This window comes from Phascolarctos cinereus, unplaced genomic scaffold, assembly GCF_003287225.1.
Source record: "Phascolarctos cinereus isolate Bilbo 61053 unplaced genomic scaffold, phaCin_HiC Scaffold_3;HRSCAF=262, whole genome shotgun sequence".
Taxonomy (NCBI): domain Eukaryota; kingdom Metazoa; phylum Chordata; class Mammalia; order Diprotodontia; family Phascolarctidae; genus Phascolarctos; species Phascolarctos cinereus.
Genome location: NW_027555736.1, coordinates 33639555 through 33664357, shown reverse-complemented (window position 1 = coordinate 33664357; position 24803 = coordinate 33639555). Strand labels below are relative to the sequence as shown.

Sequence of the window (24803 nt, the reverse complement as noted above, 5' to 3'; positions counted from 1 at the left end):
TGGTCCCCGCTGACTCTGGTGTTCTGAAATAATGACCACAAGACCCCGAAAACCCACCCCTAATGGCGAGCATCCCTAGCTGTCTTCCTTGTCTAGAAGGTAATTGGAAAAAAAACACAGATTCAAGGTCTATGCCACCACGCAAAAGTGCAGAGGGTCAGAAAAGGTAGTTTTCACACCTGACACTTTTCTGAACCAATATCAATGAATGTCTTATTAAATCTACCCTTTGGGGATAATAAAGTCATAACAGAACAAAGGTGTCGTGGTTTCAATGTCATCTCTTTCGAAAATAAGCATTCTTGTTTTGCTGTAGAATGTAAATAGCAGCAGGAGGGCATTATTCTTTCTACTCTGTTGACACATTTAAACTCATTTTATGAACCTAGTTTTCCTTTCTATTCTACAACACAAGGAAAAATATTTTTGGAGAGGAATTTCATCTCGCAGAGCTGATGTTCCCAGTGCCTTGGGAGGGAAGGCCAGCTCATGCAGCACTGAAACAGCTGGTAAAAGCCAATTTTCTCACCTTTTAATTGCTTTCTGTGACTAGCTTGCACCAGTGCAGATGTCCACTTGGGAAACAGTAAGTGGCCTGAAGAGTCACATTGTTGGGGCTGGGGACTAGGAGCCTTCTTCCCAGCTCAAAAATGCTTCAACTGGAGGATGGAAGAGAAAGAAGAGTCATTATACATGAAGATTTATTATTAACAGCACCTGCCTAACCATATTGGAGCATTAAAAAAAAAAGCCCTACCAAATTATTCACAAGATTTTGTGATTTTGCATGAATTACAGAGTGTCCCAAAGACGGAATGAGTGGTTTTATGAACTAGGGAGTTCTCTATCCTCCCTCACCCAGCTTAGGTCTAGTGTGAGCAGAGGCTGGATCATCAGCCTATCAGGTCTGCTGGAGAAGGCCTGCCTGCTCCATTCACAAAGCTGTCAGGAAACCCTTTGCCATACAAAATCTTTTCACTGGTCTGGTCCAAGTCCCTAAGTTATCTCCAAGTCAGCATTCCAGCAGATGAGACTCAAATGTGACATGTGCTCCTCATGAGAACTCCCCTTTGGAGAAACTCCCCTTAGGAGTGACTGTTAGAAAGTCCTTGGTGGGAATGGGGCGGAGTCCTGGCAAAAGCCCAAGTTTCCATGCCAGAGAAGGTCAGCACCAAACCACTGCCCATCACAGCCAGCTCATTGCAATAAGGATCAATAGCTCAGGTCAGTTTGTCTCGACAAGGGGACTTCTGAAGCTTGTAAGAGCTCAGCTCTCACAGTGGATTAAAACAGCAGAAGGTAGCACCCAACAATCAGCTCTGGACTCAAGGGAATTCTTGTTTTAATCCCTGATGGGCCTACAGTCACCAGAATCCCTGAAGATGAAACACTTCTGTTCTGAAATAGCCCCTGAAAGGAAAACTCAGGCAGCTGTGAGATTTTGCCCTGGCTTTGTGATACTTTCTACAATCACAAAAGAAATTGGTTTGGAAGCAAAATGAAAACGAAACATTTCTGGAAAATTCAGAGATATCTAATTGGGTTTCCTTCTTCAGCAAGACCAAACTAGTTATTTGAAAAGTTTCAAAGCAAGGATGGTGCATAGCTCATATGAAATTAAGCAGCATTCTTTAAAAAAAAAAAAGGATAGAATGGTGAGGCAGAATTTGCTTAGGCCGTTTAAAGGATGAATTACGGTTTTTAGTGAGCAAAGACTCCCAGACATATTGTATACGGTACATAATGCTGACGAGCCTTTTTGTAATGGTGCTGACTTGTGAAATTCCCCCAAACTACTCTTCGGGGCATTTGTGGTAGATGCATTTGTTCACAAAGGCATTTTGGTAAATCATTTGCCATTCATTTTATGGAAGGAGAGTGTGAGAGGAAAGCATATGGATCAGAAGCTTGCTAAAACCAAATTAGATGACAATATAGATCATCTCCTCCTTGTATAGCAGGCCTATCACTTTTTCATAGAAAATTAGATTAGTCTGACAGGAATTACTCTTTAAAAATTCAAGCTGCTCATTGTCTACTATCCTGTCTGATTTTTAGGTGTTGTGATGAGACTTTTAAAATGATTTATTCTGGTATTTTTCCAAGTGTGAAAACATTCAGTTTCTATTTGAAGAGCTAAAGAGTGCCCTTTGTAAATTTCAGAATTATATATGTGGATATATATAAACCTTGGGAAAGGGAGCAAAGGACTAGAAATGATGCAAGACACACAGTCTACTGTAGGACACATCCAAGCAGCAGAAGATGACACAGAGAACAACATAAGAATGAGTGATCACAGGGGCAACTGTTACCTCTGAGAAACTGGTCAGAGAACCCTCCATACAGCTGGGGAGTGGGCTTTCTTTCCCCTACAAAGAAATCAGGTCATGCTTTGAACTGATTCCTTCCACCCTCTCTGCCAGGGCATGGTACAGAGAAGGCTGGCTCTGACCAGTCTCTGGGTCACTTCATCTCTTTGGAGGTCACCACACTCTACAGTAACCAAGCACCAATGAATGCCTGCCCTCAGACACAAGGGGAAGAGGGTGGGAACGGCAGGGTCCAACATGCCTGAGAAATGGGCATTCGCACACTTCATCTGATGACCTCCCAGGGATGGGAAGCTCACCACGTCTCACTCTTTTAATAGATGGCTCTAATTGCTAGGAGGTTTTTCCTGGGATGGAGACAAAACCTGCTTTTCTCCAGTTTCTACCCATTGGTTTCTCCGAGACCACAAAGAGCAGGTCTGATTTCTATCTTCCCCACCCCCTCACTCCCACCCAAGTCTTCTCTCTCCAGGTTTACCACCTCCAGTCTTTTCCTGCCTGAGTCTAGAAGGGCTTGATACTGAACTGCTCACCAGCCTGATCCCCTTCTCTGGGATACACCAGTCTGTCAATCCCTAAGCATAATTTGTCCACAGCTTTCCTAAACAGGAGGGCCAGAACTAGCCAGTGAGAGAGATGGCATTGCCCCAGGCACTTCTGGGAGGCAATTACCTCCTGAACTTCACTTGCCAAGCTGCCCAACAGCCCATCAGCTCTTCCAGTTAAGGGGTCACACTGACACGACGGGCCACCAGAAGCCCAGGTCTTGGTTATGTACATTACTGCCTAGAATGTTCTGTCCATTAGGTATTTATATGGGGGATTTTTTTTTTAGTTTCCCAAATCAAAATGAGATGTAGCAGTTTGGTGTTCTTGACAGAAATGAAGGAGTTAAGTAGACAACCATATTCAAAGCTTTTAATCTAAAATAGATAACAGTGAGGTAACAGAGTATTACTGTCAGGGACACTGGGCAAGATTACCTACGTAACTGCCTCTTACCTATTACTGGGCTATGGGAAGGTGGGAGCACATGAGGACCTAAAGGAACCCAATTCTCTAACAAACACTCCAACTCTAAAGGGCACCAGCAGGAACAATCATAAAGCCAACCCAAAAGAGTCAATCATAAACACCCCCATCAATAGAAGGCTGCACAGACTGCCAGAACCCTGTGGAATGGAGACAGGCTGAGACAGCTGGAAGGCAAAGGGTAAACTAGTCCCATTTCATGGCAGGGCCAGGGCCAGACCAGTACCCAGTGTGGTGGAGGCTACCCAGAGGCCTCCTCCCCCATCTGCAGCAAAAGCTCCAGGGAGCCTGGGCCTGAATCTCAGCAGCACACAAGGCCAGACAATTCCTTCAGAAGAAAAGGCCCAGGTACAGCCACCAAACTCCAGATCTGGCAGGCAAACTTGTGGGAGCAGAGCTCAATCCAAGTACAAACCCCTAATCCAGAAAGTGAGGCTAGATTTGAGTACAGAGAAAAAAAAAACCTGTGAAACACAATCACGAAATGCCTTGGAATGAGAGGAAGAGAATAAATATACAAGTGCATGAAGAGACGGAAAGAAAAGCATGTCCCACATGACCTGTAAGAAATGAATACAAGGGACACATGGTGAAAAACAGAAGAAACAAGAGCAAGAACTAGCACCTTGAAAACACAGTGCTCAATCTTATAAGGTGTCTGTGAAGAACAACTCCCGGGAAAACAGGTCAGGGAGCCATCATCTAAGAATCGCCTCTGATACCGCATTTCAAGAAGGTGGAGTCAGAGGCCAAAGGGAAAATAACAAGAACTCACCAATCACCCCTGAAAGAAATCCCAAACAAAAACTCCCTGGAATGTCAGAGAAAATAAAGAGATTTCAGGTTAAAGAAAAACTGTTGCAATCAAAATGAAAGAGTCCAATCAAGTACCAAGAAGCTACAATTGAATCATACAAAACTTGGCAGATGCTGCCATAAATGTGAGAAGAACTTGGAATATGATATTCCAAAAAGAAAAAAGGTAAGGACTTACAACCAAAACTGAGTGTAATCCTACAGGGGGAGAAATGCATCTTCAATGAAATAAAGGCTTTCCAAGCATTGTTGATGAAAAGGTCAGAAATGGGTTGGGGTTTTGAAATGAAAATTAGGAAACCAGTGAAACAGTAAGGTTTGATCATTTGATCAAATGGGCAAGACTAGACAAACTCATTCAATACTAATGGAGAAGTAACAAGTATCCTCTCAGTGCTCTAATATCCACAAGGATGACAGATAAAGCTAAAAAGATGGGCACAGGGCCTGGGGGTGGCTTTTTTATGTTTTGACAGTCTTAAGAAAAAGGAAAGTTAGGGGACTCAACAGGGAAGGGAACTTACTTTCTCAAACAGAGGTACATGGGGGGATGAGGAAAACCTTGGAGGAAGGCAGGTACCCAGGCACTGCCCACTCTTGCCTAAACTAGATGAAGGAACACAGATTACAGGCCCCTATCCCCCAACACACACACACACACACACACACACACACACACACACACACACACACACACAGAGTGAACAAATACAGTAAACAGAGAAATAAAAAACCAGACAGGAAGAAGAGAGAAGGAGATTTAAGAGGAGTATTCCAGTGGCTCCTTATCGCTTCCAGGATCTTCTGACATTCACAGTCCTTTATTCTAGCTCCTTCCTACCTTCCCAATCATCTCTCACCTTACTCCCCAAACAGGTACTCTTCAACCTAGTGCCAGTGACCTTCTGGCCATTCTACTCTTATCTCTTGGTTCTGGGCATTCTCTCTGGCTGTCCCCCATGCCTGGAACACTCCTCCACTCCACCCCATTGACCTCCCTGGCTTCCTTTAAGTCCCATCTTTTACTGGAAGCCTTCCTCTTGTTGTTCAGTGGTTTCAGTCATATCCAACTCTGCATGACCCCATCTGGGGTTTTCTTGGTAGAGATACTAGAATGGTTTGCCATTTCTATCTCTGGTTCATTTTACAGATGAGGAAACTGAGTCAAAAAGGATTAGGTGACTTGCCCAGGGTCACACAGCTAGTTAAGTGTCTAAGGCTGGATTTGAACGCAGGTCTTCCTGACTCCAGGCTTGGAGCTCTATCCATTGTGCCACCTAGCTACTCAATTTTGCCACCTTCTTTCTATTAATTATTTCCCATTCATCCTGTATGTGGCTTGCTTTGTGTATATATTTTTGTTATGTTGTCTTCCCTCATTAAATTGTAAGTTCCTAGAGGGCAGAAGCTGTCTTTGCCTCTTTTGTGTCCCCAGTGCTTAGCACAATCCCCAGCACAGAGCAGAAGTTTAAGAACAGTTGGATGATGCTTGAGGATAGGATAAGTGAGGATTCCAATAGATATAAACAAAGCTAATTCCAGTGTCAGAGAGCCTTCAGTAAAAGGAGGATTAAAAGTAAAGACAGGAATAAAAACCTGAACAGGGTGGGGCAAGGGGAGAAAAAGGAGAGGCAGAAACAAATCTTGTCATTTAGAGATCAAAGTTGTTAGGCAAATTCCTCCCTGGGCACCTTCTGCAGTTATTAAGTGGGAAAGCAAAGCAATTCTATTTTTAATTAATCTGTTTTGAGTCTGCACTGTCATTTAATGTCATTTGTAGCAGAGAAAACTATGTAGTGGAAACAAATATTTTATGATGGATTTTTTCGTGTACTTATATTTCAAAGAGGGCATGTGGTTAATCTATTTAGTGGAATGAATAAATCATTTTCATAACACCAAAAAAAAAAGGGCGATATGGGGTGGGGCACACAGGACAAAGAGAGGAAAAAGTTCAAGCAGACAGGATCAAGGGAAATATACAATTAACAGTCATAACTGGGACTATGAACTCACCAATATACTGGAAGCCAGGGGCAGCTAGGTGGCACAGTGGATAGAGCACTGGCCCTGAAATCAGGAGGACCTGAGTTCAAATCTGGCCTCAGACCAAACACTTGACACTTACTAGCTGTGCGACCCTGGGCAAGTCACTTAACCCCAATTGCCTAAAAAAACCCCAAAAACCAAAAAAAAAAAAACCCCACACCAATATAATGGAAGCTGATAGAAGAATGGATCAGAAAGCTGAATCCAACAATAAAGTACTTACAAGAAACACTTGAAATAGGAGTAGCAATCATGATTTCAGACAAGGCTGAAGCATAAAAAAACATGAAAAAAGGAAACAAGCAAAGAAACTCCATTATATGCGTAAAGGTTCCAGAGATAATGAATCAATATCAATGCATTGATATATGTATGCATTGAACAGAAAAGCACATGAATACTTAAAGGAAAAACTAATTCAACTGCAAGGAGAAACAAACGACCAACTACTATAATTATGAAGGCTTATTCTCTCCCCGTTCTCTGACTGCTTTTCTGCTGCCTATATATTTCCATATTTCCCTCATCCTTAAAAAAATCCTCATTTGATTGGACCATCCCCTCTAGCCATAAGCCTCTATCTCTCTCTTCCCTTTCCGTGGTAAAACTCTTTGAGAAAGAGGAACAAAATAAGGGTCCACTTCCTCTCCTCTCATTCCTTTACAGCCTCTGGCTTCTGACTTCAAAGACCTCTTTAATCATTAAATCTAATGGCCTTTTCTCAGTCCTCATCCTGCCTGACCTCGCTGTAATCTCTGACACTGTCAATCACCATCCTCTCTTGGGCGCTCTCTTCCTTCTCCCTGGCCATGACACAGCTCTCCTGGCTCTTCTCCTATTGGCGTTCCCAGTTTGCTCTGCTGGTCCTTCATCTAGGTCACGCCCCTAATCGCGGGTGTATTCTTGAACTTCTTTTTTCTCCATCTTGTTGCTGGATGATCACACCATCTCTCATGGATTCAATTATCATCTGTACGCAAATGATTCTCAAATCTATTTACCCAGCCCTAATCTCTCTTCTGAGCTTCAGGTCCAGCATCACCAACGGCCTATTGGACTAGATGTGCAATAGACAACTTAAACTCAGAAAGTCCAAAACAGAACTCATTATCTTTTCCCCTCCCTTCTTCCAACCTTCCCTATTATGGTTGAGGGCACCACTATCTTCCCAGTCATCCAAGCTGGCAACCTTGGCGTCATCCTCAACTCTTCACTTGTCCTCACTCCACACATCTATTTGCCACGTCCTGTCAATGCTACCTTTGCAACATCTGTAGTATAGGCTGACCTCAGAGAGACTGCAGGTTCAGCTCCTGACCACCTCAATAAAGTGAGTCACATGAATTTTTTGGTTTCCCAGTGCACAGAAAAGTTATGTTTATACTACATGGTAGTCTATTAACAGTATTATATCTAAAAACAATGTATATACCTCAATTAAAAATACTTCATTGCTAAAAAGTATTAACCATTATCTGAGCCTTCAGTGAGTTGCAATATTTTTGCTGATGGAGGGTCTTGCCTCAGTGCTGATGGCTGCTGATGATCAGGGTAGGAGTTGCTGAAGGCTGTGGTAATTTCTTAAAACAAGACAACGGTGAAGTTTGCTGAACTGATTGACTTTTCCTTTCACCTGAACACTTAGAGGTCATTGTAGGGTTACTCACTGGCCTAATTTCAATATTGTTGTGCCTCAAAGACTAGGGAGGCCTGGGGGGGGGGGGAGAGAGAGAGAGAGAGAGAGAGAGAGAGAGAGAGAGAGAGAGAGAGAGAGAGAGAGAGAGAGAGAGAGAGAGAGAGAGAGAGAGAGAGAGAGAGAGAGAGAGAGAGAGAGAGAGAGAGAGAGAGAGGAAGAGAGAGAGAGAGAGGTAGGGAGGGAGAGAGAGAGAGAGGGAGAGAGAGAGAGAGAGAGAGAGAGAGAGAGAGAGAGAGAGAGAGAGAGAGAGAGAGAGAGAGAGAGAGAGAGAGAGAGAGAGAGAGACGCAATGGCCGGTTGGTGTAGCAATCAGAACACATACATTTATTGATTAAGCTTGCCGTCTCCTATGGGCACAGCTCTTGGTGCCCCAAAACAACTACAAAAGTGACATCAAAGATCACTGATCACCATGACAGATATAATAATAATAGTGAAAAAGTCTGAAATATTGTGAGAATTACCAAAATGTGACAAAGACATGATCTGAGCACATACTGTTAGAAAAATGGCACCAAGAGACTTGTTCAACACAGGGTTACCACAAACCTTCAATCTGAAAAAAATGAAGCATCTGTGAAGTGCAATCAAACAAGGTGCGCCTGTACTTACCCCCTTCTCTGTTCGGGTACTGTCACCACCCAGAGCAGACCCTCATGTTTAGATGACTGTAACAGGAGTGGAGGAGACACTAAAAAAGCCTCTCTTATGAAAGCATTAAGAAGTCATCTAAAGTTTTTTTTAAATGTCTTCAAAACTAAAATGTCATAGGTTCCTTATTAAAAAATAGAGATGATTTTCTATGTGTTTGAAGATTATTTAAATAAAACAGTCAACAGATGAATGTATTTAGTCAAATGACTAAATACACACTGTGCCATCAATACTTATAATCTGACATAAATAAAAATTCTTCTACCAAATCTCTCAAATCATCTTCTTTTCCTTCACTTTAGAGTTTCAAGATAACCTCAGTCTAAATGATTCAATTTCATAAAATAATTATGTCATAAACCTTGCATTGTATCAAGTTGAAGAATGAGACAGGATGGGAAGACTGATTTTTTAAAAAAAGAAAAATATTCTCTTGGAGATGAATGAACCAATCAATAAACTTCCTGAACAGAAGGGCTAAGTCAGACTATATGGTTAGGATGACATGGCAGATTATTTGTAATATTCAGCTTTTGGATGGACCAAATGGCTTGTGGGGAGGGAGGGAGGGAGACAGAGTGAAAGAGGGAGAGAGAAGGAAAGAGGAGGAAAGAGAGAGGGAGAGAAAGGATTGGGGGGAGGAAGAAAGAGGAAAGAGAGTGAACAAGAGAACACAAGGTTTCTAAGTGCAATGCTAATACACAATGGAGGAATTCAGAGTTCTCACCATAATTCAGCCATTGTGATCATTTTTAGATACTTTAGTTGTTGGTGGGAGGAAGTGGCTTCACTACTTTGTTAATTAGTCATTGTTCAAGCCGCACCCATGGGGTCAGAGAGCAGGCTCACATTTCATAGAGCCCATTCTTTGGCTTCTGTAGTAGTCTGAAAAGTGAACACAGGGCAGTAAATCAGATAAATTCACCTGCCCTAGAATACTCTCATGGTAGAATATAACAAGGAAAACTAGATTCTGGAATTTTCCAGAAGACATTCCACTAAGATGGTCATCTTCAACAGTGGGAAAAAACATTAGCCTTGAAGTCAGGGAGTCAGGGTTTTGAGACATGGCTGGTTCTGCCACTTCTCAAAGCAAGGAACGACAAGAATTCTGTCAATTAGAGACAAGGGGGGTGCCATTTCTATTCCTGGCAAAACTCTGTAACACATTAATGAAGCCATGATATGAGATGAAGGAAAAGCTAGCCTAGGAAGCTGGTTATGGCAAAGTCATCTCCTTCGCTTTGTGGATATGGTAACTGCACTAACGGCCCGGGAGAAGGCCGCAAGGTGCCTGTTAAAGGTGCTATGCTGTACTTGTCAAAAAGATGGGTAGGTACAGGCCTGATGAGGGGATAGGGAGGGGCATTTGGGGTGGCTAAATTAATTCTAGGACAGGACCCCCAAAGTAGACATTACTATCCCCTTGGAGGGAGAACGCTAGTGTAGCATCTGTCACAGGGATCTGCTCTTGACCTTATTTGGGTCACTATTTTTATCAGTGACTTGAAGGCTCTAATGGCAAGCTTGTCTGACACAAAGGTGGTAGGGATAGCCAATACATCAGTAGGAGAAGGACAGGGACTCTGACAGGTGACTTCAACCATGCAGAGAACTTTCCAGGTGGGGAAGCTCCTTCTACTAATTTAAATGACCACCTTAACTGCAACATGTAGACTCAGAGAGCTGCCCAGAGCATTCGAATGGGAAGTGATGTGCCCAGGGTGTCCAGCCATGATGTGTCAGAGGCAGAATGGGAGCCCACATCTTCGTGACCAAGGCCAACTTTCACCTGTGACAGCACACTACCACTCACACTATCACCTAAGCTGAAGGTGAATAACAATAAATAATCTGAAAAATGCAGGATGCTCAACCACAAGGCCTCTGAGATAAAGGCCTGGGGCCTTCTGCAGGCTCGACAGGGTTGGTCAGCAACTCAGCGCATCAGGGATGTGATGGATGTGAGCACCCACTTCTCTACCACTGCCAGTGCAAAAGCACAAGGGGGTGGCTGCGAAGGACTGAGGGAAAGGCTGCTCTCTATCTGCCAGCGGCACCACCACCACCAAACGGCCAGTCTCCTGGTCTTGAGCCTCCTTCTACTTAGCTAGGCTGGTCTGTTTTGCTGGGACTGTCCTTGAAGCCTCAGAAGCACTTGAGAGCTGATGTTCCGTTGGCATAGTTTTAGAGAACCAGGGACGCCTCGAAGCCATGATGAGACAACACACAGAGGACAGCTCTGGGAAGGCACGTAAGATGCGACAGCTATGAGAGATGATCCTCTCCGGGGCCGTGTTAAGAATGAGGAGGCAATGTTTTGGTGAAACTGCCCTGGGCAGCTCTGGGTACCATGTTTTAGGAAAGACAGAAACAACTTGGAGAGTACAGAGAAGAGGGCCACGAGGGCAGCGAAAAGACTGAAGAACGGGCTGTGCGCGAGAGCCAGCAGGAGCGAGGGAGGCTCCGAACGGAGGGAGCGCACAGGAGGTGTACCAGGTGGACGAGGGATTGCACTTGTCCTGTTTCACCCAAAGGAAGAAGGGAGGGAGGAAGGGAGCACCTTCTATAATATCTCTTACAGGCCAGGCCCCGTGCTAAAGGCTTTACAGATACTATCTCATTTGATCCTCACAACAGGCTTGCAAGGCAGGTGCGGTTAACTTATCCCCATGCTACAGTTGAGAAAACTGAGGAAGACAGAGGTTAAGAGAATAAACCAGGGCCCCCCAGCTAGTAAGCGTCTGAGGCCAGATGTGAATTCAGGTCTTCCTGATTCCAGCCCCAGAACTCTCACCACTCTGCCACCTAGCTGCCAGCACTAGGCACAGTCTTGGGGGTGGTGGTCATCGAGAGGCACACTTGGACAATCAGAACGAGCCCACAAAGGAAAGGGCTGCCTCGACAACACTGGGTTCTCCTTCCTGGAAGGTCCACAAACAGAAGCTACGGCGCCGGGACCACCAGGACTGGGTGGCCTCCAAAGCTCCTGCTGACTCAGAAAGTGGCCATCTGTCCCGAGCCATCCCGTACAGCAAAGGCCGACAGCCCGGCACGAGCAGAGTTACGGAAGCCGTCTAGTGATGACACTGGCTGCCCAGAGGGAAGAAAAAGAAAAGGAGGGAAAGGACCACTTTCTCGCTTGCTTTGGAGACAGAGGAACCACGGGCAGGGGAGAGAAAGAAGAACAGGAACGACTGCTGCCCCAATTGTTTCAGCTACTTTTCAGGGACAACACTGGGGATGCAGCTGGCTTTCTCTAGCTTTGGTAACGAATTTAGGAACTGTATGAAACAGCAAAATGACCCATGTGCTGAAAAAGTAGGCACTCAGAGGTAGACTGTGGATGGGAACGGGGAAAGGCAGACCGGAAATGTCTTTCAGGTTACGAGAAGTCACTCAGCTCCTCGAGTTCAGATAATGGCAGAGTGGAGAGAGGACCCAATTGAGGGCAGAAGTCCAGGGTCTGAACCCCAGCTCTATCACTGTCTGTGTGACCTTGGGAAGTCACTGCCCCACTCTGGGCTCTACCTTCTTCAACTACAAAATGGAGGGATTATAGCATCTGACCTCTAAGGCAATATCCAGCTCTGTATTAATGATCCTATTCTCTTTAAAGTCTGTTCTGGATCTGAACCTAATGATCTGTGACTTGGGAGGAAAAAAGCAAACTGCGGAAATATCCTAGCAATCTCTCTGAGAAGGTGAATCAGACTGTTTTAATAGAAATTTCTGAAATGTTTAATAACCAATGAATGAAACACTATTCATCAGTTACCATGCCTTTCCTCATTTATGAAACAACGTGACTAGGATTAGAACATCTAGAAAATTTCAAAGGGCTGTAAGAAGACACCAAGCCTAAAGTCTTTGTTTTATTGATGCAGAAACCGAGGCCCACACCAGAACTGAGATTTGAAACAAGGTCTTCTGAATCCAAATCAGAAGCAGAAATGCTCCTATTAAACATGTCCTGTATTACTCAGGATCCATGTGTGTATATGGACCAGAGGAGTGGCATAAAGAATAAAAGAGGCAGGAAAAGGAAAGAAGGGTCAGCCAGTCATGGAATGAAAACAAGGTTTAGGGCACAAATAGGAATCCCACAGGATGAGGTGTGGACCTCATCCTGTGGACAGGTAAGAAGAGAGAAGGGAGGACCCACAAGGTTTGCAGGATACAAAGAACCCACTCTTCTGACTCTAAAATAGGAGTGAACAAATTGCTAATATAATATTAAGTATTTGTAGATATACCCACACACCCATCCATACCCACACCCCCTATTATAAGCATCTGAAAATACTTCTTTGAAAATTCAAGACTTTAACACCAAATTGAGAACTGCTCTGAAGTCTATAGTTGCTTCTTTTTAATGTTTCAAAATATTTTGTCCAAAGTGGGGCAAGTTAGAATCAAAATCCATAGCTTAAAACCACAGGCACAGACGTGCCCAGTGGATGTCAATAGGCTGGGCAGAGACAGAAGGAACAATGTCTAGCCAAGAGCAAATATTAGTTATACACCAAGAAACACCAGCACGGTAAGCTGTCCTTGTTAGTGTAAGGAGACAGAAAGACTCACTGAGCAAACACTGTGGTAAGTAAGCATCTGTTAGCTAATGACGAAGAAAGCTGGGGACACTTGGAGGCCCATTCTCAAGTCCTGCTACACGCACTGAGACAGCCACCAGCCAGCCAGCACAGCTGCTCCATGTCAACATACCATCCGAATGAGAACAAAAGCCAATGAACCTTGACCCAAACTTCCCGGCACTGAAAGGACGCCCTCTTGCCAAGTGACCAGCATCCTTTCTCATTTACGACTGTCTCTGAGGACATCCTCTGTGCCACTTCTCCTCAGGCATTCCTTCTTGGGCATATGCTGCACCCTTCTCATGCCCACATCCATGGACCTTTCCAGGCCCTTTGGGGGATGCTCAACCTCAACTGTCCAGATGCTGCAGTATTCTAAACCTCTCAGCCAGCCAATATCACAGGAAGAGTACCCATATTCAAGAGATGAGCCTTCTTTCCAGGGCAAGGTTGGGGTCATTTGCTTATTCTCTTGCCCTCCCATTAATGCTGGCTCTAGGGATGGCTCCAGGGTGTTTAAGTCCTAACTCACCCCTCCAAATGTCTCCTCCCCCTTTTCTGTTACCTGTCCTTTCCCAATGACCACCAGCTGACATTGCTGCTGCTTCAACTATTAACAACTAACATTTACGGAAGCTCTTTAAAGTTGACAAAGTACCTCCTCACAACAACCCTGAGAGAAAGGGAGTGGAAATGAGGACACTGACACAGTCACACGACCCCCAAGTCCTGGCGTCTCTTGGGCCCAAGTTCAGCCCTTTGCTCTGCCCTGTTCAAAACCAGCAGCTGCACAAGTTCCCTCTTCAATCATTAGCAAGTTGAACAAGTCTTGTGTTTTCTGTTTTTTTTTTTTAAACAACATTTCATATATACGCATCTCTCCTAAACCTGGTACACTGAAAACAAATGTTTGTTGTCATATATTCAGTTGTAAATATAGAGCAGAAAAAGTAAAATAATGCATCACCTCTTATTACTCTATTTGTAGGAAAAGGAAGTAATATTAACGAGGGAAATGGTTAATATTTATTTCTTCTGTTACACAGTAGGGCCTTGGGGGAAACAGCAGAATGTAAAGGCAACAGTAGTTACCATATCATCAGGCACACTACTGGAGTTTAAACACTGTGTTCAACTGAGAGTGATGTGGATTTCTAGAACTCAGCCAATTATACCAGGGTGGAAAGTTTTTTTTAAAAAGGGGGGGAGGGGTGGTGGAAGACAGTCAGAATCCAAAACTGAATCCCGGTACTGCAAGAAGGTAGTGTGACCAGATCCCAGAGGACACAGAGGGGCAAAGGTGTGAGGAAACAGGCAGGAAGGGGCCAGGTTGTGAAGGGTCTGAAATGCCAAACACACAATTTGATATTTGATACTCGAAAGAGGAGCCATTAAGGGTTCTCTATCCTGTATGGCAGGAGTTCCCAGTGGACTCGTCTTGGCTCCCAGACATTTCACACATTTATCAAGGCTTGGAGAAAGGCACATCACACTCCCTAGTGATACAGAACAGGGCGACTTAGTTAATACACTGGATGATAGGACAGAATTTGGGGCAGATGCAATAGGACAAAACTAAATGCAAAGCCACCCCTTTGGACCCTAACATCAACCTCAGAGGTACAACATGGGGTAGCTCCGGCCAGTACATTGTCTCACAATAGAGGATTTGGAAGACTATAAACCAAAAATGAGTAATAGTGTGTGTGGTAGCCAAAAAAGGTCATGCTACTTAAGAGAAACAGTGTGCTCAGAAACACACAGAGGGACCAGAGGTCCCGGGTTCAAATACCTCCTCTGAAGCTACCTGCTATGACTCCTGAGCAAATCACTTAAACTTTCAAGTACAAAAATGGAGGGTTAGGAGAGGTAAGTGGACTGGATGGCTTCTGAGGTCCATTACAGCTCCAGATGTCTCATCCTATTATTTTAAGTATTGTATTCAATTCTGGGATCTTGTCAAGGGCAAACCTATTCAGGTATGGGTAGGATGCACTGATCCTCACTGAAGTCACTTCCAGCTCTATGACCCTCAGAACAACCAACAATTTGATTTCAATTCCCAAGTTATTCTTGCTAAAGAAAAATCAGAATGAGAAAAAAGTGAGAAGAAAACAGGAGCAAACCCAGACTGCTGGAGTTGGAAGCAGACTCAGAAACCACGCACACAGCTGCCAAAGTAATTTCCCTAAGACACAGGTTTGCCGCCATGACCTTTTTTTCAGGACTACTGCTTTTAGAATAAAATGCAAACTTCTCTCCTCTGGTGTTTAAAGCCCCCCACAAATTAGCTCCTCTTTCCAGACTGACTGATCACATAGAAGATCTCCTCTTCTTGGCCACCCTGTAGCCAAGTTGACCCATTAACAATCCCCAAACTCCAATTTTTCTTGGTCATTTCTGATCCTTCTATGGGCTAGTCTATCTCCTCTGGAAAGCCTGTTTCTTTGCTCCTTCCTGTTTGAAACTCTAGATGCCCTCAAGGATCAGCTCAGATGCCATGAAGCCTTTCTTGATGTCCCCAGGGATCAGGCTTCCTCTCTCTCCTCACGTCATCTTGCATTGGCTTCTCTGTGTACACGTTGGAGTGCCCAGTGGAACATACGTTCCTTAAGGGCAGGAACTTTTTCATTCCTGTCTTGTAGTGGCTGCATCCTGCAAAGTGCTTTATACCAAAACGAGCATTTAAGAACTATTTGCTTAATTGAAAGTCTGCCTCAATGCCTTTACTTTAGAGTCTTCCTGAGGCTCAGAGGCAAGAAGGTTTGCCTGTGATACAAAGTCTCCTGACTCCTCGTTTGGTCATCCACCTAATGCACCATACTGGAAATGCTCCTTGCAGACCAATGCGAGAGTCCTGGATCAGTTTCTCAAAAAGCCACCAGGAAAGAATGCTGCCTTCTCCAAAGCACCCCCAAAGATGCCCATGAAAACCCAGACCTACTTGCTGCTCCTCTTCCGTGATACTCCATCTCCCACCTTCATGACTTTGCAGCTACCGTCCCCCTCCTCGACTACATCTACTTTCAAGACTCAGCTCAAATTCTACCTTCTACAGGAGGCCTTTCCCAGGCCTCCAGGGCCACTCCACGGCTGGCACCTTCCTTCTATGATCACCTTCCACTGACACCATTTACACTGTCTTTGCATGTTCTCTGCCCCACGTGAATGTGAGCTCCTTAAAGGTAAGAACCATGTTCTAGGCTTTCTTTGGATCCCCCATGCTTGGCACAAAACCTGGCACAAAGAGGCACTTCATAGATGCTTGCTGGCCTGACTGGACTAAGGATGGTCAGGAGCAGTTCATGTTTTGGTTAGTTTTGCTGAAGTTTTGCTTACGTTTTTTTTTCTTTTTTTAATTTTTTGTTACGAGGGACGGCTCCCTGAGTGAAGAGGCATATTTAATATTGAAAGGGATATAAAAATGAAAGATTTTTTAAAAAAGATTTTAAGAAGCCAACTCTTTCCAATTCCAATTCTCAAAATTTCTACTTCTGTGTTTTTTGGAAGGTATTTGTTTTTCCAGTTTTTAAAAATCCCATGTTAAGCTCATTTTTTTCTGTTTAACTTTGGTTAGAGTGCTCAGACATAAATTTTCTTCCAAAGATTGCTTTATCCACACCCACAGATGCTGGTATGCCATCTCTTTGTTATCATTTCCTGTAATACTCAAATGGTTCTGTGATTTCAGAGATTGCAGAGTTTCCTCCAACAATGCAGTTCCCAATTCATCCATTCCTGACCATCCTGTGCAACTCTTATCTCGTGTCTTTCCCAAAGAGCCATTCAGGGGGTCTTCCCAGTGTGCCGGCAGTCATCCTCACTTTTTCTTAGCCTTACAAGGAAGTGGAGACTCACTTAATCCCTCTGTCATCCCCATTCTTTCCATCTTCTGCCAGTCCATCTCCTCTTCCTTCCATATAGTGCCCTGATAAGGACTTCAACACCTGCTCTTCAGATGTCCTCCTTGGTGACATGTAGCCACCTTCCCACCCAACTAGCACTGACCATTGACTGACTACTGTGTGATACTCATTTTTAATTCATTGGAGAAAATTATATTCTCACTCCATACAGGAACACTGGCACAAACTTAACATTACAAGGAGGGCCTCTGTTTTCAGGGGAAGCTTAGGGATAGTAAAAAAAATAACTCCATAATTTCCTAAAAGTAACCTGGCCCACTCTCTTCCTTCTCTCTGGCCCAGAAATATATACTACTGGAAACTTCTATAGGCTATTCATACAAATACATCCCGAAATCTGAGCAAGATTCCTTCATTCACTTGATCTTTCTCATGCAGATGGACCAGGTCAAAATCTTTTAAGTGATTATAGACCTTTCCCGGGAGGCTCTAGAATGTTCTGGGGTTTGATGCAAGCAGCAGCATCTCATCTCCAAACAGAAATACGTAGAGCACTTTGTCATCCATGGGGAAATCCCTCAAGTTAGACTCTCTCCTGGAACTCATCCATCGGAGGAGTGAACACCTCGCCTTGCCCAGGGTTGTTACCAGAGGGTCACAGAGCAGCGTTAATTCTGTTGTTTTATCTTATGAGGAATCTGAAGTGATTCTGGCATATGGCTGGGAGTCCTCTTGTGAGACAGCCTGCACGGAAGTATTCTGTTCTAGTTCCATAATCAATAAATAATAAGCACAAGGATTTTGTGTTTTCTACTCACTCTTTCAGTTGATCGTGAAGTGGTAAAGATAAGGTCCTTTTTTGTTTTTTAAACCAAAGGGCTGCATGTCCCCTGTTAATACCCTCACGGAGGATGGCCTCAATTCAGGCAAAGCAGACTCTCACAAAGACTTCATATAGACAGGACAACGTTACACATGCTGGTAGTTACTGATGGTCTTTTGGTCGCCATTTTAGGTATGGAATTCCAAGGTCTTTCTCAGCCTTTGGTATCTTCTCCTTCTACAGATACCTCTGCTCTCAGACCCTCAACACCCTCACACTGCATCACCTCTAGAACGTCTCCCTCCCATCTACACTTGGTCCAATGTGATGGCTCCTGTCATCTCTGCTTCAAGGAGCATATCCAGGCCAGGGAAGTGATTCAATAAGCCAGCAAGCATTTATTAAGTGTTTACAACATATCAAGCATTGTGCTAAGCACTGGAGATAAAAAGAAAAGCAAAAACCGTGCCTGTCCTCATTTTAAAAGCAGGGAGACAATATGTGTATAACTAAGTACGTATGGGAGACAGCGAGGAAATGGAAGGCGATTTCAGAAGGAAGGGCACCAGCAGCTGAGGGGACCAGGAAAAGCCTCTGGCAGGAGGCGAGACTGGAGGGAAGCCAGGGAAAGCTGGAGGTGCCCAATGCCGGCCTCTCCCAGCCTCGGTGAGGGCTACCCGCCACTTGAGCCCCAGAACAGGATAAGGGCAAAGCAGATGCCATGGAGTAACAGCCTTGGAGCCCAGCAGAAGCAGCAGCCATGGCCAGCTCCCACTTGTAGGCAGCTTAAAATCTCTATGCAGATGATGCTCAGATAAAAGCGTCTAACAAGCATCTAGATAAGAAAGATCTAGGTATCCAGCCCCAATTCTACATTACCAGCTCTCTAATGCAGTGCTTCTTGAACTATGGGTCAGGTCAGGACCCCACATGGGGTTGAGAAAAACCTGGCAACAGTAAAAGATTTCTGAACATGCAACGACCAAAAATTAATTAAAAATTAAATGTGCAATGAATCCGAGGTGTTTCTGGCAGCCTGCTGCATTCACTGCAGCCTTGGTTCTGAACACAGGCGCACTTTGCACCACACACACCCTCAGGCCATGCAACTCAATGAACTGCCAAACAGGAAAAGGAATATGGAGCAGAAAAAGTTCAAGATGCCCTGCTCTAATGGACATTTCCCAAAGAGAATTTAATATCTTTCCCTCCAAGCCCTCTGATCTTCTAAAATTGTACTATGGAGGGCACTACCATCCTTCAAATCACCTCAGTTTGCAACTTTAGTATCGCCCTTGATTCCTCACTTCCTCGTACCCCACTGATGCCGTCAGTCGCCAGATCTTGTCATCTACGCCTCTACTCCATCTCCTGGATGTGTCCTCTCTCTCAGCATTCATAGAGCCACCACTATAGTTCAGACTTTTCTCATCTCCGGCCTAGGCTATTACAACATATTTTGCCCGCAGCTTCTACTCCTCAAATAGCCATAATGTTCCTTAAAGCACAGCTCTGGCCACGCAGGTCGAGCTGTGTTCCCTTGTCTCTCCCTTCTATTCAACAGATTCTAGGGCTCCCTCTGACGTCTGGGATCAAATACAAACTCTTTTGTTTCACATTTTAAAACTCTTCACACTCGGTCCTCTTCCTGATGTCCCATTTGCCTTACATATTACTTCCAGTCATACGGGCCCTACTAGTCCTCACCCACGATGCTCCGATTTCCGTGCCTTTGCCTTAGCCATCCCCCAGCCGGGATGCACCCCCCCTCACCTCCACCTCTGAGAACCCCTGGTTTCCATGGAGATGCATCTCAAGGACCACATTCCACAAAAAGACCTTTCCCAGGCTCCCTAGGGCTAATGCCTTCCCTTCCCATTCAAGGTCACTTGAGGCCCTGTATGTATGTATGTATGTATGTATATACACATGTAATAAATCCATATATATGTGTACGTATACACACATATACAGGAGCAAACTATGTACATACATACATACATACATATTTCTATGCATGCGTGTGTGTGTGTGTGCGCGCGCATGCGCACATGTACGCTATCTCTCCTGTTAGAATGGAAGTTCCTTGAGGGGAGCGATTATTTTGCTTTTGTCTTTGCTTCTCCAGGGCTTAGCAGAGTGCCTGCCGTATAGTAAATGCTTAATAACTGTCTGACTGAGTCTTCCCATAATACCACGGGACCTCTATTTCAGTTAGTACTGCATTAAGTTGTTTTGAGTCATTTGACATCAACAAACAGTCTAGAAATCATCTGCAGGCTATTTCCCTTAAGGGTCTCTTGCCAGGAAGGTGCGATACAGGCTAAGAACTTGTTGGTTTATGTATGTTGTCCCAGGGAGAGGAAATAAGCATATTCCTCACTCTGCAAAAATAAGCACTCTATACTATAGTAAGATATTTTCCCTCTCTTTCAAATAAACCAATTCTATAGCTACTTAACTCCTCTTAGACCTCAGAAAAGAATTCAGACAGTTTCAGCAACTTTAACTATATCAGCAGCAATTCCCTCTCTTCTCAGCTGGAGCCTTAAAGGAGTGAAGCATCAGAAAATACCTTACCTTGGCGTTCTACACAAATCCAAGATGGAAAGATGCCCAGCAGACCAGGGTGAGTGATGGCAGCTATCTGAAACAAAATAGAAAAGACAATCATCAGGACATGTCAGTCCAAAACGGGCCTTCATTTCCCACCTAGCTAGGGCTGCACTCCTCCAGACTTCACCATCATGCTCCAGAAACCTCCACAAGGCAAGATCTGGTCAGCCCTGGTCTTCCCACCTCATCAGCATTTCCTGTCCTGGGGCCCCTCCCTTTGACTGGAGAGGGAAGAGAGGGAGAACCCCTATCAGAACCTCCATTTAAGTAGCAACGCCCCACCCTACCAGCCACCTTTTCATTTTCCACCCAACGGAGGCTGCATTCCTCTGGGGTTTGTCATCATGACCCCTCTACCTTCATCGGCCTTCTGTGTGTTGTCTTCTCCCACTAGATTATAAGCTTCTTGAGGGCAGAGACTGTCTTTTTTTTGGAAGGGGGGGGTGTTTCTAGGGCTTAATAAGTGTCTGGAACTAAGCAAGCATTTAATAAATGCTCAAAGGGTCATGATTCACCATTAGATCACAGTGAGTAAACCCTCCATTTCCCTACTTAATAAACTCCAGGAGCTCCCTCTTGCCTGGAGGATAAAATATATGTTTTGCTTTGCAGGCTGTTCACAGCTTGGCCCCACCCTATTATTCCAGCCTCATCACCTGTTTCTTCACTTCCCATACTCTATCCAGCCAAATAGGCCTTCTCTCCATTCTTAACCCTTCGCATTCACTCTCCCACCTCCCCCACCTTAACTATGGCCATCCCCCATGACAGGAAAAGTCTTCCATCTTCACCTCTTGTCTCACAGAGCCCCTTTCCCCCTTCAAGGCTCAACTCAAGCCCCACCCCCTTCCACAGAAAGGCTTTCCTGATACCCTCAACTGCTAGCGCACTCTCTTCCTAATTGCCTGAATACAATTTATTTTGAATTTGTTCTGTGTATCTACTGATACATATGTACACATGCTATTTCACCCAATATGGAATAAGCTTCTTCAGAGCACGATTTTTTTCATTTTTTCTATCTGTAATCCCAGAAACTAGTACAGTGTCTAGAACACAGGGAAATTCAACAAATGTTTGTTGAGTGTGGTTAAAAAAAAAATCTACTTCGCTAGGCTGATCCTTTGATGACAGTTACACACTCAAATTCTTTTCCACACAGTAAACTTAAGCTCCGCTGATACAGCTTTCTAGATCTCAGTATCACCTCCACACAGCAATGAGGCTTTAAAATATATCAGGAGATGTTTGATTACAAACAAAAATTACAAAGACATTTATATATTTCAGTGTATGCCATTTGACACTCAAATCAGGCCTATGAGGTAAGTAGTATAATTATTATTATTCTCAGTTTACAGACAGGGAAAATGGGGCAAAGGAGAAGTGACCTCTCTAACTTCAAACAGCTGAGTGGCACAGCTGCACTTAAAAATAAGTTTACTGACATCAAAAACCAATATTCTTTGCTTTAGCCATAAGGAAAACAATAGATTACTAAGAAATAATTTTCTTTCTTAACCTGAATTTCTTTATTAGAAAGCCATAAAATTTCAGGAATTACAAATTTTTGCCATATATGTATCTGGAAGTACTCAGGTAGGGCAAAGGATTCAATATTTTTAGCAACTATTTTCCCATTGTAAAAATTATTCAATCTATGCCAACAGTGATGCTAACATTAAAATAATAGAATAAAACATGAGGCAGTAAAAGCAGTGACTTGCTTGAGCTCTCCCTCAAACCCCTCCAAACACCTATACAAAATGACTCTAAACAAATTCTAAAGCAGCAGAACCCACAAAAAGACAGAGTGAAGCAAATTTCCAGCCCAAGACAATCTGGATGATTGATCAGAAAGGTATCGCGCCTGCCTGGCTGGGAGCAAAGTGCAGTGCGGTGTGGGCACGCAGGCCTCAGAGGACTGAATCCGGGCAGCTGTGGCAGCTTCCGGACCTCTCAGACCACAAACACCAAAGACAACTTAGAAGGTCAGTGGGAAAAGTCTGTTTCTGCAGTGGTGAGAGAGGAGCTAGGTCAGAGCCAGCTCCTGAGCGCAAAGCGCAGATGTGGCTCTGGCACCAGGGCGGTGGCTGCAGCCTGAACTTCTGGCCCACAGACTGAGGGGGAAATCAAGTGGCTGATCAGAGCGGGACTGCAGGGATCTCTTTGCCAGTGCTGAGGCAGGAATCTCTTGCTTTGAGCATGCTTGGATCTGGGTCACAGTTCTGGGCAGTGGTCCTGGGGTGAGGAGGAGTGCTGGCGTGGTAGAGCATGTAGCGGCAGTGGAGAGGAAACCTTTTCTTCACAGTTCCAGGACAGAAAGGAGCGCTTGTGGTCACTAACAGACCACAGCACAGGCCAGGAAAGGAGCAAACACCTCACCCCTTATCATACCACCTTGCAAGAACTGAAAATTTACAGGTCCCTACAAGTATCTCTGAAAACAGCTGTACAAACCCCTGAAGCTTGGGACAATACACTCTCCACCTTGGAAGCAGACTCTTAACAAAGAGTTTAAAACTCAAGTAATTCGGATCATGAGCAAGCAGCGCAAAAAGAGTCAGACTATATTATCTTACTTTGGTGACAAAGAAGATCAAAACATACAACCAGAAGAAGACAACAGAGTCAAAGCTCCCACATCCAAAGCCTCCAAGAAAAATATGAATCAGTCCCAGGCCTTGGAAGAGCTCACAAGGGATTTTGAGAAGCAAGTAAGGAAGTAGAGGAAAAACTGGGAAGAGAAATGAGAGTGATGCAAGAAAATCATGAAAAACAAGTCAACAGCTTGCTAAAGGAGACCCAAAAAAATACTGAAGAAAATAACACCTTAAAAAATAGCCTAACCCAAATGGCAAAAGAGGTCCAAAAAGCCAATGAGGAGAAGAATGCCCTAAAAAGCAAAATTGGCCAAATGGAAAAGGAAGTCCAAAAGTTAACTGAAGAAAATACTTCCTTAAAAATTAGAATAGAGCAATTGGAAATAGTGACTTTATGAGAAATCAAGACACAGTAAAACAAATCCAAAAGAATGAAAAATTAGAAAACAATGTGAAATATCTCATTGGAAAAACAACTGACCTGGAAAATAGATCCAGGAGAGAGAATTTAAAAATTATTGGACTATCTGAAAGCCATGATCAAAAAAAGAGCCTAGACATCATCTTTCAAGAAATTATCAAGGAAAACTGCCCTGATATTTTAGAACCAGAGGGCAAAATAGAAATTGAAAGAATCCACAGATCTCCTCCTGAAAGAGATCCCCAAAGGAAAACTCCTAGGAATATTGTAGCCAAATTCCAGAGTTCCCAGGTCAAGGAGAAAATATTACAAGCTGCCAGAAAGAAACAATTCAAGTACTGTGGAAACACAATCAGGATAACACAAGATTTAGCAGCTTCTACATTAAAGGACCGCAGGGCATGGAATATAATATTCCAGAGGGCAAAGGAGATAGGATTACAACCAAGAATCACCTACCCAGCAAAACTGAGTATAATCCTTCAGGGGAAAAAATGGTCATTCAGTGAAATAGAGGACTTTCAAGCATTCTTGATGAAAAGACCAGAGCTGAATAGAAAATTTGACTTTCAAATACAAGACTCAAGTGGAACATGAAGAGGTAAACAGGAAAGAGAAATCATAAGAGACTTATTAAGGTTGAACTGTTTACATTCCTGCATGGAAAGATGATATTTATAACTCATGAGACCTTTGTCAGTATTAGGGTAGTTGGAGGAAAAAATTATATGTATGTATAGATAGATAGATAGATAGAGGGCACAGGGTGAGTTGAAGATTAAGGGTCATATCTGGAGAATAAAATTAAGGGATGAGAGAGGATTATACTAGGAGAAGAAGAAAGGGAGAGGTAGAAGGGTAAATTATCTCACAAAAAAAAACAGAAAAGAAAAGCTCTTACAGTGGAGGGAAACAGGGGAAGGTGAGAGGGAATGAGTGATCTTATTCTCATAGGATTTGGCTTAAGGAGGAATAACATACACATTCAATTGGGTATGGAAATCTGTCTTACCCTACAGGAAAATAGGGGGAAAGGGGACAAGAGAGCAGCAGGGGATGATAGAGAGAGGGCAGATTGGGAAAGGGGTAATCAGAAGCAAATACTTCTGAGGAGGGACAGGGTCAAAAGAAAGAATAGAATAAATGGGGTAGGATTAAGGGAAATAGAGTTAGTTTTCCACAACATGTCTACTATGGAAGTGTGCATAACTGCACATGTACAACCTATATTGAGTTGTTTGCCTTTTTAATGAGGGTGGGTGGGGAGGGAGGAAGGGCGAAAATTTGGAACCCAAAGTT

At 43.9% G+C, this 24803-nt stretch overlaps 1 protein-coding gene across 1 annotated transcript in view; it reads right to left on the bottom strand.

Annotated features, from left to right (window-relative positions):
• PEAK1 (pseudopodium enriched atypical kinase 1) overlaps positions 1-24803 on the bottom strand; it is a 278737-nt gene that overhangs the window by 203214 nt on the left and 50720 nt on the right. The window contains 1 exon segment of the mRNA XM_078150761.1: positions 20445-20511. The gene's annotated coding sequence lies outside the window, so the exon portion shown is untranslated.